The following is a 16,404-nucleotide window of genomic DNA, read 5'->3' on the forward strand; positions in this document are numbered from 1 at the left end:
ACTGTGAAAACATGCAATATTCACATTATCACACACACACACACATTCGATAGAAGGAAACATCAGTATGCTTTATGTGAGTAGTAACTGTCTGGCTTATTTCTATACTATGTTGTAAAGACATTTTCATGGATTCAGTTCAGTTCAGTTCAGTTCAGTCTCTCAGTTGTGTCCGACTCCTTGCGACCCCATGAATCACAGCATGCCAGGCCTACCTGTCTCCCTGTCCATCACCAACTCCTGGAGTTCATTCAGAGTCACATCCATTGAGTCAGTGATGCCATCCAGCCATCTCATCCTCGATCGTCCCCTTCTCCTCCTGCCCCCAATCCCTCCTAGCATCAAAGTCTTCTCCAATGAGTCAACTCTTTGCATTAGGTGGCCAAAGTACTGGAGTTTCAGCTTTAGCATCATTCCTTCCAAAGAAATCCCAGGGTTGATCTCCTTCAGAATGGACTGGTTGGATCTCCTTGCAGTCCAAGGGACTCTCAAGAGTCTTCTCCAATACCACAGTTCAAAAGCATCAATTTTTTGGCGCTCAGCCTTCTTCACAGTCCAACTCTCACATCCATACATGACTACTGGAAAAACCATAGCCTTGACTAGACGGACCTTAGTTGGCAAAGTAATGTCTCTGCTTTTGAATATGCTATCTAGGTTTCATGGATTACCGAAACTAATTTACTCTATGCATTGGAAAAAATAGTGCTAAAATGTAAATCAATAGGAAGATCTGTTTTGCTAAGGTAGACAAGCTAGAAATATATTTATTTTTTAAATTAATTCATTTATTTTAATTGGAGGCTAATTACTTTTACAATATGGTAGTGGTTTTTGCCATACACTGACAAGAATCAGCCATTGGTGCCAATGTGTCCCCCATCCTGAATCCCTCTCCCATCTCCCTCCCCAACCTCTCCCTCAGGGTTGTCCCAGTGCACCAGCTTTGAGAACCCTGTTTCATGCATTGAACTTGGACTGGTGATCTATTTCACTTATGATAAAATACATGTTTCTTTGCTATTCTCTCAAATCATCCCCTCCCTCACTCACAGAGTCCAAAAGTCTGTGCTTTATATCTGTGTCTCTTTTGCTGTCTCACATATAGATAGGGTCATTGTTACCATCTTTCTAAATTCCATATATATGCATTAATATACTATATTGGTGTTTTTCTTTCTGAATTACTTCACTCTGTGTAATAGGCTCCAGTTTCATCCACCCCATTAGTACTGATTCAAATGTGTTCTTTTAAATGGCCGAGTAATATTCCATTGTGTATATGTACCACAGCTTTCTTATCCATTCATCTGCTGATGGACATCTAGGTTGATTTCGTGTCTTAGCTATTCTAAACAGTGCTGTGATGAACATTGGGGTACACATGTCTCTTTCAGTTCTGGTTTCCTCTGTGTGTGTGCCCAGCAGTGGGATTGCTAGGTCATATGGCAGTTCTATTTCCAGTTTTTAAAGGAATCTCCATACTGTTCTCCTTAGTGACTACACTAGTTTGCATTCTCACCAACAGTGTAAGAGGGTTTCCTTTTCTTCACACCCTCTCCAGCATTTATTGTTTGTAGACTTTTTGATAGCAGCCATTTTGACCAGCATGAGATGGTATCTCATTGTGGTTTTGATCTGCATTCCTCTGATAATGAATGATGAAAACACATCTTTTCATGTGTTTGTTAGCCATCTGTATGTCTTCTTTGGAGAAATTTCTGTTTAGTTCTTTGGCCCAGTTTTTGGTTGGGTCATTTGTTTTTCTGGTATTGAGCTGCATGAGCTGCTTGCATATTTTTGAGATTAATTCTTTGTCAGTTGCTTTGTTTGCTATTATTTTCTCCCATTCTGAAGGCTGTCTTTTCACCTTACTTATAGTCTCCTTCATTGTGCAAAAGCTTTTAAGCTTAATTAGGCCCCATTTGTTTACTTTTGCTTTTATTTCCATTACTCTGGGAGGTGGGTCATAAAGGATCCTGCTGTGATTTATGTCAGAGAGTGTTTTGCCTATGTTTTTCTCTAAGAGTTTTATAGTTTCTGATCTTACATTTAGATCTTTAACCCATTTTGAGTTTATTTTTGTGTATGGTGTTAGAAAGTGTTCTAGTTTCATTCTTTTACAGGTGGTTGACCAGTTTTCCCAGCACCACTTGGTAAAGAGATTATCTTTTCTCCATTTCATAGTATTGCCTCCTTTGTCAAAGATAAGGGGTCCATAGCTGTGTGGATTTATCTCTGAGCCTTCTATTTTGTTCCATTGATCTATATTTCTGTCTTTGTGCCAGTACCATACTCTCTTGATGACTGTAGCTTTGTAGTATAGTCTAAAGTCAGGTAGGTTGATTCCTCCAGTTCCATTCTTCTTTTTGTATTTCCATACAAACTGTGAAATTATTTGTTCTAGTTCTGTGTAACCTGATAGAGATTGCATTGAGTCTGTAGATTGCTTTGGTTAGTATTCATTTTCACTATATTGATTCTTCCGATACATGAACATGGTATATTTCTCCAACTATTTGTGTCATCTTTGATTTATTTCATCAGTGTTTTATAGTTTTCTATATATAGGTCTTTTGTTTCTTTAGGTAGATTTATTCCTAAGTATATTATTCTTTTCACCACAATGGTGAATGGAATAGTTTCCTTAATTTCTCTTTCTGTTTTCTCATTGTTAGTGTATAAGAATGCAAGGGATTTCTCTGTGTTAATTTTATATGCTGCAATTTTACTACATTCATTGCTTAGCTCTAGTAACTTTCTGGTGGTGTCTTTACGGTTTTCTACGTAGAGGATCATGTCATCTGCAAACAGTGAGAGTTTTGCGTCTTCTTTTCCAATCTGGATTCCTTTTATTTCTTTTTCTTCTCTGATTGCTGTGGCTAAAACTTCCAAAACTATGTTGAATAGTAGTGGTGAGAGGGGGCACCTTTGTCTTGTTCCTGACTTTAGGGGGAATGCTTTCAAATTTTCTCCATTGAGGATGATGTTTGCTGTGGGTTTATCATATATGGCTTTTATTATGTTGAGGTATGGTCCTTCTATGCCTGCTTTCTGAAGAGTTTTTATCATAAATCGATGTTGAATTTTGTCAAAGGCTTTCTCTGCATCTATATTTAGAAAGAGGTGTTTTGACTCCAAAACTTCTGGAACATCCTTTGGTTTAATCTGCTTTCCGTCATGTCACATTCTAAGTTGTCTGAAATCCCTCACCTATGTTCCCCAAACAAAGCAAGCCATCCAAGCTGGGAGACAAACCAAAGAAACACACAGTTGTTATTGGTGAAAAACGTCTGTACAAATGAGTTAAAAGTAACTTTGAAAAAACAAATGCTCACTCATGGTGACGTTTGGATAAACTTATCCTGTTTGATTTGGCTAGATAGACCTAAACCTAGTATGTGCTTAGTTGCTCAGTTATGTCCGACTCCTCCTGACCCCATGGACGCTAGCCCACCAGGCTCCTCTGTCCGTGGGGATTCTCTAGGCAAGAATACTGGAGTGGGTAGCCTTTCTCTTCTCCAGGGGATCTTCCCAACCCAGGGATCGAACTCAGGTCTCCCACATTGCAGCCAGATTCTTTACTGCCTGAGCCACCAGGGGAGCAAAAACAAAAACAAAAACAAAAACAAAAACAAAAAACAGTATAATAATCAATTATAGAAAAAGCATTATTGTGTTATTTGTTACTGATGTAAAAACACATCTGCTTTCCCCCAGTCTGTCAATCTGCTCTTACAAAACTGAAAATGAACTCTGGGCCTTGCATAAAAAAGGACTTTCCATTAAAAAAAAAAATCAGAGAAGACGATGGCACCCCACTCCAGTACTCTTGCCTGGAAAATCCTATGGATGGAGGAGCCTGGTGGGCTGCAGTCCATGGGGTCACGAAGAGTCCAACACGACTGAGCGACTTCCCTTTCCATAAAAATTAAACGTAAAACAGGCTTTATGCATTGTATTTAAATCTGTGTCCTTATGTCTTTCTTTTGTCCATGGAAGTCAGTAAAAACTGGTAAAAGTGGTGAGACCCACAGGGGCAACAGGAAGATGACATTCACACTCAGCTGACAGGTTACCCAGCTGTGGCCACACTTCACTCTGACCACACAACCCCAGGATCTGGGAGGACGCTGCTCCATGCAGCCCGCAGGAGAGGCAGGGGGCGCACAGGACCTAGAGAACCTGCACTGAGTTTCCTCTCATTGGCACAGACTGGACGGCTTCTCAGCCACCCTGGAAGGTCAGATCACGCGGGTCTCATATCAGTGAAGTTTGGGTGTGGTAAGTTCCAGGCAGCCCCTCTCTAGAGAAGTGGTGCAAACCCATCATGGAAGGACAGCATTTTTTACTGCAACACATGAGCCCCGTGCTTATAAACAAAATCGACTCAATTGTAGTTTAACGATACATTTGTATTCTCATTGCTTGAGTTGGTCTTCATGTAGTGATGAGCTCATTATGTTTACACAGTCCCAGACTTTCTGGTATCTTCAAGATCTAGTATTTGTTAGTTTGTGACTCCATGACCGTCTGTAACAAGTATAAACATATCACTAGAAGAGAAGGCATAATTTTTACTTACATGTATATATAGCCTTATATATTGATAGTTAGTTATATGAATCAACTAGGTCAAATTAACTTTTACTATTTGCTAAACTTGGAAAAGAAGAGAAACCAATCTCGCTTTTATCTGGTGCCCTGATGCTCTGTCTGTATATTCTCCCTAGACTAGGCTCAAGACTCCCACTTTGCCATTGAAGATGCTACTTTAATCTCTGATATTTGCTCTTCCCATATTTACAGTGGATTGCTTTGTATTACGTTTCTATCCTCAAGGACTGTTAACATATTAATGTTTCTGAACAAAATATTTTCCAATATATTGTACCATGTAATTCATTGCAGTCATGTGTAACGAGAAGTAGGCAGAGCAGACCTTGTTACCCCACATGAGATGTGGGAATGGAAGAGGTACAATGCTCACCTCAGAGCTCACTTCAGATGGAAGGGGAAACTGAGGCTGAAATCCCCCCGTGTGCATGTCCAGACAGGCTTACAGCCAGATGGTGGGGCGTTCAGGAGTTCTGGGGATTCAGAGCTGGAAAAGGACTGATGTGTCCTCTGGTCTAATCTGCCCTTTCAGAGCTGGAGCAAGCGGGCTCCAGAGAAGCTGAGTGATCTGCCCGGAGCTCCTGACAAATCCATCAGCATGACGGCTCTGGATTAAGTCAAATCCTTCTTCAGGCAAAACTGCCTGGATTTTATTTCCAGGAAACAAAATGGAGATCAAACCCAGAAAGCCAACAAACACACACATCACACAAAATGTTGTTACTGAAATGTTCCTGCCTTGGCTTTACACAAGTCAGAGGGCTCATGCTCAGTTAGACCTGAAGTAACTTGAGCTCCTGGTGAGCGAAGATTGTCCAGGCCTCCCCTGGAAGGTGGGGAACACAGATCCAGATGCCATCAGTGCTGAGCAATAGGTCATGTGGCCTATTAATCAGAGAGTCATTTGTGAGCCAGCTGCTACAAGGACAACCTGTGTCAGCACCAGGATTTCTATGTCAAAAGGGTTATGAAATGACATCTTAAGGATAGAATAATGAGTTATTTCCAAAAGAATAGCCAGAGTCATGAATATAGAATTGCAAATAACAGTTGATTTACTTTATAAAAATAAAATTTTAAACAATTACTAAATCTAAAGAAAATAAAGCAAATTATTTCTATAGGAACTAATACTGCATTGGATTTTTAATGAATAAATGAAAATAGAAAACAAATAGCCAAGTAGATCAGATTTAAAAAATACTTTCTTTTACTATATTTTACTTGCAGTTTCATAAAAATTACTTTGTTGCTGTTATTTAGTCGCTCAGGCATGTCCAACTCTTTGCGACCCCATGGACTGTAACCTGCTAGGCTCCTCTGTCTGTGGGATTCCCTAGGCAATAACAATGGAGTGGGTTGCCATGCCCTCCACCAGGGGATCTTCCAGATCCAGGTATCAAACCTGTGTCTCTTATGTTGTGTGACAGATTGCCACAAACTCAGTGGCTTAAGCAGCATGTGTTATTTCCCAGCCTGTGTGTGGGAGGTATCCAGTCTTGACTTTTAGGGACCCCTTTTTTAGAGGTTCCCACTCCGGGAGTTGGTGATGGACAGGGAGGCCTGGCGTGCTGCAATTCATGGGGTCGCAAAGAGTCGGACATGACTGAGCGACTGAACTGAACTGAACTGAACTGAACTGAAAGCAACAATCGAGGTGCTGGCCACTTGCACCCTTTCTGGAGCTGGGCCCCGTTCCCAGCTCATGAGCTATTGAGAACTTAATTCCCTACAGGGCCCTGAGGTTTCCATTTTCTTTCCAGCAAGAAAGAGCAGAATTCAAGGTGCAACCAGCACAGAGGGACGTGAGCCCCATTGTGTCCAGTCAGAATATAACTCTGATGCACTCAGTTTCTGGAAAGTTCAGGGATGTGGGGGATGCACTGGGGTATGAGGGTCGAATGTCTTTTAACATAAAAAAGCCCACCACTTTTGAGTAGTGTGTAGCTCTTCCAACTGGTGACCTGAGATCCGGAACACAGGAAAGGAAAATTTAAGAGCATTTGCTTATTGTGTTTGTTTACTTTCAACACCTGCAGAGTGTCCCTGAAATCATGCTGCCTCACAGAATTTTAGTCGAAATATTTCATTTAAGCAATGAAGGGACAGAAAAATAGGAACCAAAGGGCTGGTTAGTAAAAGATTTCAGAATGGAAGAACGTTGACCTTCTCATATTTATTCATTGCTTTTCTTATTTCTTAAGTTGCCAATTTTAATCTAAATTAAAAGTGTGCATGTCTAGTTGGTGATGATTAGGGTCAGATGTTACCTACTGAATGGATGAAGCTGAGCTCATTTTTATTATTTTCTCATGCTGCCAACTACTGTCCATGTTTGAAATTATATTCGTATTTTTGGATTAAATGGAGCCTTCTGTATATACTCGTTTGCTTTACTTGAGAAAGAATACACCAAAGATGAAATCTGTGAGCCTTTAAAGGTCTAAAATGTTTGTGTTCTCCACTAACATTTGAGGGTAGTTTGAAGTACATCTTGCCCAGAGCTTTGAGGACATCTGTCCGTCCTCTTGCCTCATGGAGTGCTGTAGAGGAGAAGTCTGACCCCCAAGGGTTTCCAGTCCATTGAACAATCAGCTGCGGGGCTTGCCCTCAGTCTCTAGGCTCCTGCCTTGTAAAATAAGGAGGGTTTTATTCTAGAGCAGCTGCCTCCTCATTTTTAGCTTTCATTTTCACAAAGGTACATTTAATCTATTCATTGAAAACCTGGTGATTATCTTCCTGGGGTTGATCCCAGCCATTAGGCTGACTTGATCCCAGGCTTCAGGTGTGTCTGCTCATTCTGTGGTTCACTCCACAGACCGTCCAGTCCCACCCAGCATGAACCAGAGGATGGTCCACTCAGGGTCCCTGCTGGAGAAGCCAATCAGAGCTCTCAGTTAAACTGCTTCGAGAGGAGACAAAGTGCACGTACTGTGGCAGGCTTGACTACCACTCTGACGTGATGCTTTCTCAGAGCAGTCAGCACATCGTGTTCTAAAGCTGGCTCAGAACTGTATCCCAGAGTAATATGAATGTGCCCTGCCTTTGGGAGTGATCGCTACTCCTCCCATTACCAAGGGGAAGAGATCTTCTATTACATTAACGTCGTTGTCTGTGCAAAAAGTGACCAAAAGGAAACTGACAAGCCCTGACACTGAAGCAGGTTCCCTGCCTTTGTTTCTCGGTTATGTTTCCCTGTGTTTCCAGTGGTCTTCTCTGGGCACCTAGGATATTTTCCAGTTCTTTAATAACTGCTTAGCAACATGATTTGAAGAAATATCAAGCAATTTAATCTCATGTTACTTACAAAATGACTAACTAGACTTAATAAGAGAAAACCATACAATGAACTCGACAGCCAATTATCAATAATTGCTGGGTTGTGGGAGCCACTGTGTCCCTGCAGGTGCCTGGAGGCTGGTCTTTGTGTGTAATTAGAAGGTGTTCTTGTTTCCTTGTTTTATGTTGTCTTAAGTACTTGCTCATTCCTTTAAAGTCACTGATATTTACAAGTGTTTTCCAGCCATCCTGACATGACATGAGGTCTCCTTCAAGTACTTGTCAGGTGCCCACCAGGCAGCAGGGCAGGCTTTACCTGTGCTGGGTGTGGAGATACTATGCCAAGTGTGAAGGTGAGCAGGGAGCCTCCTCTAGGGGCTGTGGGCTAGTGTCAAAAGACCTTGGACTTCATAGAGACAAAAAATAGAGAAACCTTAGTGCTGCCCCGGGAGCGGTGCTGCTGCCATTCCCACTTTGCTTGGGGGAGGCTCACACTTTGGTGTTTGCTCCATATTCACTAGCATAAGTTTTGTTTTGTTTTCAACCTTAATTAGCTGATGGAGGATAAAAGCAAAAGTCAAGACTGTTTATCTGCACATGTCCTCAGGAAACCCTGAAAGATAGGAGCAGGGAACCAGGTCCATGTCTGTGTTGGGCACAGAGAGAGAGAGAATAGAATAAAGCCAGATGGGCGGTTAGGACCCCAGTTCACATTTTAGGATTTCTGATGAGCTTTGCAATCACTTAGGCCCTGGGAAACATCAAGTCAACAATACTACATTCAACTTTCCTAACTTCTTTCTTTTAAGAAATCTCTCCACGTTGCAACTAGAGATAAGCCAGGGTTTTAGGTGTGATAGCATGCAAAACAAGCAGGTTGGGGACCGCTGAAATGCCAGCAGTGTTTCTGTGGATGATTCTGTGGAAAACTGAAATCACTCTAAATTACCAGCATTGCCACTGGAGGATGGAAAGGGTGGTTTATACCAGCAGTGTTGAGTTAATGCCTGTTATGTTTCACAGATTTGGAATTCAGTCTATAAATTAGAAAAATTAACATCTTCTATGCAAATGCAGTACTGTTTTTTTAAGCCTTGGTTAATTTATTCAAGTTCAAACCCTCAAGTGTGACAGTAGAACTTTTCCCTGCCAGACGGTTTATTTCCTATTATTGCATGTGAATTTGCACACAGGTGGACCCTCTTCTGCCTCTCAGGGTTTAGGAGCTTTGGGTACCATTGATAGACATATCCCAGCATGGCGCTGCCAAGTCATAATCACGACCATTTCTGCCTTCTTGTTGCAGAAATGTTTCCCTTTTGCTTCTGCTGTCATAACTGAAACCATCGCTGGCTCTCTCCCTGGTATATGAACATCAAGGTTTCCCCAGACAGACATGCCTCTCATGCTGTTTCCTGCTCAGCCTTCATCTGAGTTCCCTGCCTTGGTTCATGGGGTCAGCCCTGCTGGCCGGGGGCTCCAGGTATCTGACTTAACTACTCTAGACTCTAGCCCGTGGCTGACACGTGGGCAGGCCTGGGTGTTATGCTGCTCTGTGAATCTTACTTTCTGGGTCTGCATGATGTGAACTGCCGCTGTTTCAGTGGTCCCCAGCTTGCTTGTTTTGCCTGTTTTCACACATGAAACCCTGGCTTTTCTCCAGTTTTTGCATCTCTGTTTTCCTTGTTGTCCTCAATGTGATGTTTTTCAAGAAAGTTTGCTTTGAGCTAATCTTTGCATCCATGATAGCTGCAATGTTACCCAATCTCAGAGTGATTTTGTGAATCTATCTAAAATACGACACAAATGTCTAAATGAAATATGAAAACAAATGTGTTTTATTTTTTTTTTTTTATTTTTTTTTTTTTAACAAATGTGTTTTAAATTAAATGTGTGAAAAAAAGCACAGAGTGGTCTGTCAACTTCTCCTAAACACTTTAAAAAATATCTTTCAGCATCAGGGGAGTAAAATTTAAGGTAGAAAGTTTCAGGATTCAAGATTAAAAATATTATTTTGAAGTATTTTTCTAGTTTTTCTCTTCTTTCTATTGACTTCTCTCAATCTTTGGTCTGATTTTAAACCTCTGGTCTTTCGTTGTTTTACTTCTGCTTCTTCCACTATGACACTTTTATTTCTCTTTCTACATGAATTTGTTATGTATTTTTCTGACTACATTTGTGCTCATTTAATTCACTGAATGGTCATCAAAAAAAATAAAGCCAGACAATTTTCCTAGAAATATAAGTTTTTGTGTAGAAGAGATGTTAGGATGAATTAACAATAATTCTAAGTCTCAATGAATATGATAATCAACAGCAATTACTGACTAGAGTTTACTATTCACACAGAATGCTCAACACCCTTACACAGATAAGATAGATCATCGTTACTCAGATCTTTCAGGGATCCCCCATCACACTAAATAGGGCTGCAAACTCAGCAGTGACTTATCCTTATACACACATATACATATATTTATCCATATACACATATAATTACATATATATACACATATATGTGTATATGCATATATTTATCCATATACACGTATAATTACATATATATAATCCCAAACACTTGCATTGCTTAGCATCCACTTGGTAATCCAGCTATCAACATCTGGCAGATCACTTTTTTCTTTCTTTTTTTCTCTTGGAGAAAAGTCCACATCAGTCTCATTATATTTTTTCTGTAGACCCTTGAGGTGTCTTGGAAGCACCTCTCTCGGGGAAGGAGCAGGGGGTGATCTGGTGAAGGGAAACTCTGCCTCTGACCCTCCCCAGTGTGTCCACACTTGGATTCTTTTCCCTCCAGCGAGCTGCTGGAAATTTCTCCACTGGACTCCCAGATTTCCAAAAGGGGTGCTCATTCCCAGGTGGTTGTCAGACTAGGTGTTCTTCCAGGGAAAGATGGTACAAGCTCCTCTTCTGCCATCATTATGGAGTCGCCCAGCCTACTGGCTTGTGAGCCAGGCTTTGCTTTCTGAGGGGAGAGTGGGATACCAGAGCTAAGACTATGTGGAGCTGTATTCCATGGGCCTCTTCAAGTTGCTCAGTGCATGCTGATACATTCCTGTTTAGGACATTTGGACCTAATCTAAGCAGAAGTGGGACACATTCTTATTTGCTTTCATTATCATGTAAGACATAGGTCAGACTTCCCAAATGGTGCTAGTGGTAAAGAACCTGCCTACCAATGCAGGAAGTATGAGAGATGTGGGTTCAATTCATGGGTCCATAAGATCCCCTGGAGGAGGCATGGCAACCCACTCCAGTATTCTTGCCTGGACAATCCCAAGGACAAAGGAGCCTGGTGGGCCACAGTCCATGGGGTCGCAAAGAGTCGGACACGACTAAGTGACCTGAAGACAGCGGCACGCATGCACACAAGGCGTACATAGTTCATTCTCATCAGCACTGTTAGGTGGCTGCTGTGTGTTGGGTGGTGGGGCCCTAATCACCTCTTTCATGCTCTAAACTCCCCAGTCACTGGAGGTATGGAGATCATCAAACTAAGATTAAAGTGGAACAAATAAGATTGCCGGGAGAAATATCAATAACCTCAGATATGCAGATGACACCACCCTTATGGCAGAAAGTGAACAGGAACTCAAAAGCCTCTTGATAAAAGTGAAAGAGGAGAGTGGAAAAGTTGGCTTACAGCTCAACATTCAGAAAACAAAGGTCATGGCATCTGGTCCCATCACTTCATGGCAAATAGATGGGGAAAGAGTGGAAACAGTGTCAGACTTTATTTTTTGGGGCTCAAAAATTACTGCAGATGGTGATTGCAGCCATGAAATTAAAAGGCGCTTACTCTTTGGAAGGAAAAGTTATGACCAACCTAGATAGCATATTAAAAAACAAAGACATTACTTTGCCAACAAAGGTCCATCTAGTCAAGGCTATGGTTTTTCCAGTGGTCATGTATGGATGTGAGAGTTGGACTGTGAAGAAAGCTGAGCACTGAAGAATTGATGCTTTTGAACTATGGTGTTGGAGAAGACTCTTGAGAGTCTCTTGGACTGCAAGGAGATCCAACCAGTCCATTCTGAGATCAGCCCTGGGATTTCTTTGGAGGGAATGATGCTGAAGCTGAAACTCCAGAACTTTGGCCACCTCATGCGAAAAGTTGACTCATTGGAAAAGACTCTGATGCTAGCTAGGAGAAGGGGACGACAGAGGATGAGATAGCTGGATGGCATCACTGACTCGATGGATGTGAGTCTGAGTGAACTCTGGGAGTTGGTGGTGGACAGGGAGGCTTGGAGTGCTGCAGTTCATGCAGTGGCAAAGAGTCGGACACGACTGAGCAACTGAACTGAACTGAACTGAATGAAGCTTAGAGAACTTGAACAATCAGAGGGTTACTCACTCATAGACAGCAAGTGAGTGGCTTGAATTCAAACCTAGATCTTTACTACAAAGTAAATATTTCCTGTCAAATACTATGTTTATACTTTGTCTTTCCAGCTATGAATGTGACATATGTCTTCTATTTCATGGAAAGTTAACACTTTGCTTCAGTAAAAGTTTAAGCCAAGGAAGGAGAAAGAACTCACCTGGGTTAATAATAGCTGTTGTTGTTGTTCAGTCTCTCCGTTGTATCTGACTTTGTGACCCCATGGACTGCAGCTCCCAAATCTCCTCTGCCCATGGGCTTCTCCAGGTGAGAATATGGGAGTGGGTTGCCATGTCCTTCTCCAGATGGTGATCAAATATTCTCTGCTCTATATCTAAACCTCTGGCCGTGAGTTGCTGTGGGTGGCAGTGTGGGCTCCAGACATTGTGAGGCCACCTCTCAGCTACTCGGCTCAGTCCTCACAGGAGAAGAAACCATCTGCCCTCCTGGTCAAGACACTGGTTTGTGGCATTTTTAAATAACCATGCACACTCCTAATCAATATAGAAAGGAGAGTAATGCATATACAGAGTTGCCCCAAAGATGCCCACCCCTGAATGATCTAAAGGTTCTCTAAAAATCAAACCTAAGTGAATGCAAGTGTCATTTTTACTCTTATTGTTTTAACCAGGAGGAGAGGGAGTTAATTTCCAATTGATCAAAGCATCACCGTGTGAAGAAGATATGAAAGTGTGTACAGAGAGCGTGTGCCGGGCTTGAGTTTGGGGTACACAGAAAGATGGCAAATAAATTTTGCATATTTTATTATTTAGCCTTGGGCAAGTTCTATAAATAGTAACATTTTTCCATTCAGTAAACTGAACTGTCAGGGTAAGCAGACTGTTACAGAGACTTTTTTTATATGCACTGACTGAAACATTCTGGAAATTATTTAAATAATTTAAATCCAAATGTGTTTGCACCGATGCTTTCCGTTCAGTCTTATATAACCACCTGTTCAGGTCTCCACCTGAGCATGTCCCCATGTGTATGCAAGTGGGGAAGGGCCTTGTCTTCATCTTGTCAACCTCGTGACAAATGAATCATTCTGAGAGAAGTAGTATTTCCATAGGCAGCAGCAAGCATCTGCCCCCCTGGTTTGGTTATAAAGATGAGGTTTAATCAACAGGAAGTGGTGCTGTTGTCAGCATAATTAACAAGAGTCATTTCAGCTAACCCTGGAGTGTTAGATTTAATTGCAGAAGGCCAGCCCTTCGAGCAGAGGCCAGGTCTGAGACCTGGGGCATATAGGCGGCACTCTGGGGGCACTTGGGAATGTTCACTCCTCTCCCACTACTCATGGCCTGGGATGACAGTCTGGCACTGTTCCTTGGGTCATACCTGTAATAATGGTAAAAACAGGTTTTCTGAGGCCAGGACTTTCCCATGTTGTGTAGCTTATCTCTGAACTGGTTACGGGATTCCAAGTCAATCAAGAATTGGGGGGGGAGAGGGGGCGGTCACATTTACACACTGTGATTTTATAAACATCAAAGTTAATTTTATTGTTATCCACCCAGGCTTCTTATGTTTTGCTTTTCTCATCCATAGTTTAAATGATGAGGTTTTTTAAGAATCATATTTTAAGAAATTAAACAAAGGCTTTATTTTTTTCCTTATAAGACATACTAATAATGCAATGTCTGAAAAAAGCTCATTGAAATAGGGGAGAGGAAAAGGCGTTGACACTAGTCATTTTGAAAATAGGCATAGCTTGTAATATTAAAGGCAAAATAAACTGTACTCTAGGTGATGAAGTTGGTCCCCACAGAGATATGTGTTAACAGCTCCTGTGTGACTGTTCCTGTATAACCAGGCAGGTGAATGGTGGGTCCCTGGCGAGTGGGGATCTACAGGAAAACAAGGGAAGAGATTAGGATGGTTCCTGTGTTCATGCCTTAGAGGCAGGAACATCATTGAGAGCTCATATGTGATTCAACAAAGATACAGATGGTTGCACATGGGAACCTTTATAAACACCTGTGCTCTAACCTGGGTTATCGTATACACACGTGTTCCCTGCTCTGTCAGCTTAGAGGGCCTGAGTAAATGATAAATGAATAGATGGGGAGAATAGATACACCCGCTGTGCAGAGCAATTCCGAGTGATTCATGTGGGTTCTCTGCTCTCAGGACAACCTGTGCTGTTGAGAGTGACTGGGCTCCAGAGTGCAGTGTGGAATACAGGACAAAAAAAAAAGATAAGCCAGTAATATTTACCTTTGTCTGACTTTCTTGAGGTACAGTTAACAAATAAAAATATAAGATACTTAAAATGTACACTGTGATGATCTGATGTATTCAGAAATAAATACATTGTGAAAGGAAAAAAAAAAAAAAAGAGGAACTGACAACAGGGAGATCTGACCAACATCTGTCATCCAGACCCACAGTCAGCCTCAGCAGCATGTGGACGTGTGGATGGAGTGATTCGCTGATGCGAGGTGGTCAAGTGGCATTTATCTCCGGGCATCCTCTCCAAAACCCACGACCCCACCACCATCATGAGACAAACGTCAGAGTAATCCCAATGCAATAACATTCTACAAATGATCAGTAATCCTCAAGACTGCCCAAGTCATTAAAGAAAGGAAAGTCTGAGAAATGGTCACAGGCAGGGGGAGTATAAGGAGACAGGGTGATTAAACCTCGTGTGTGATCTGGGATGGAATACTGGAAACTGTAGAGGACGAGGGGGAAACCAAGAACATCTGAAAGAAGTAGGGGCTGATTAACAATAATGCACAGCATTGGTTCATTACTCGTAACAGTTACGTGCCATGTGCCATACTAATGCAGGCGTCCATAAACGTGCTGACACAAGGGTGTTCAGGAAGCCTCTGAGCTATTTCTACAATATCTCTGTAAAACTAAAACCATTCTAACATAGCAGTTTGTACAGAAAAAGTTCTCAGAAATTTTTAAACACATAAATTAGTATGATTTTTACTCCGGTTTTTACGTTTATAATCACTGAAAATGGTTTTATGATAGCTATGGAATTTATGCCACTGATGCTGAAGCTGAAGCTCCAATACTTTGGCCACCTGATGCAAAGAGCCAACTCATTGCAAAAAACCCTGATGCTGGGAAAGATTGAAGGCAGGAGAAGGGGGCAACAGAGGATGAGATGGTTGGATGGCATCACTGACCCAATGAACATGAATTTGAGCAAACTCTGGGAAATGATGAAGGACAGATGTGCTGTAGTCCGTGGGGTCACATAGAATTGGACACAACTTAGTAACCAAAAAACAACAATATGAGATTTATGTTAACTAGTATAAATTGTTTTGAATAAATTCTTTTTTTAATAAATACTTATTATTACCAAATATTATTACCAAATATTTTCATTAGGGCTAATGGAAAATTAAGGGGAAAATGGTTGAGAAAGTGTTAAGAAGGCACAGATATACTCCCTGCTGAACTATGAGTTTAAGTTTAGATAGTGGTTAAATGCCCTTATGCCTATTTCTCTGGCTGCATTTAGAAGCAGGAAATTGATTCTGGAGACACTGTGTTTTTATGTAATCAATAAATACTAAAATGTTCCTACTTTTAAAGATAAGAAATGGCAATAAGTAAATACTTGCAGCTCTTTCAAATGCAATCTTCTAGAGCAATTTTGAAAAATAATTAAATTAATGACAAAATTTTCATGGACAAAATACGTAATTCATGTCATCATTTATAATTTCATCAAATTGCCCTTGTATTTGCTAACAATTTATTCTTACCTGTCTTTACTAATATCAACCTCTTTATGCTTTCCAGTCAAACCAAACTAGGCTCACAGTCCATAAGACTTATATTTATGAAAATAATATATTATGCGGCATGTTCAATTCTACTGAAAATGCTCCATCTCTTTTCTTTCAAAGGCAGCAGTGATAATCCAGTGGCAATGTACTCTATTCCACTCACACAGACTTATGAAGCGCTCATCAACCTCATACAACAGAAAATGACAAAGAGGACTAGAGAATTTATTGTTCCAAAGGTGGAGAGGAACAGTACTTTGAATTGTATCAAGTCTTCTGTTTTGGAACGCACCATGCATTTTCCTGTGAAGTCTCATTTACCTAAAAGATTATATTTTAACT

The 16,404-nt window shown here is 41.1% G+C and overlaps 1 protein-coding gene across 2 annotated transcripts in view; it reads left to right on the forward strand.

Moving 5' to 3' along the window:
* Nucleotides 1–16,404, forward strand: part of SNTG1 (syntrophin gamma 1) — a 408,779-nt gene that overhangs the window by 245,877 nt on the left and 146,498 nt on the right. The gene's annotated exons all lie outside the window — the stretch shown is intronic.

Source organism: Ovis aries, chromosome 9 (assembly GCF_016772045.2).
Source record: "Ovis aries strain OAR_USU_Benz2616 breed Rambouillet chromosome 9, ARS-UI_Ramb_v3.0, whole genome shotgun sequence".
Lineage (NCBI taxonomy): Eukaryota > Metazoa > Chordata > Mammalia > Artiodactyla > Bovidae > Ovis > Ovis aries.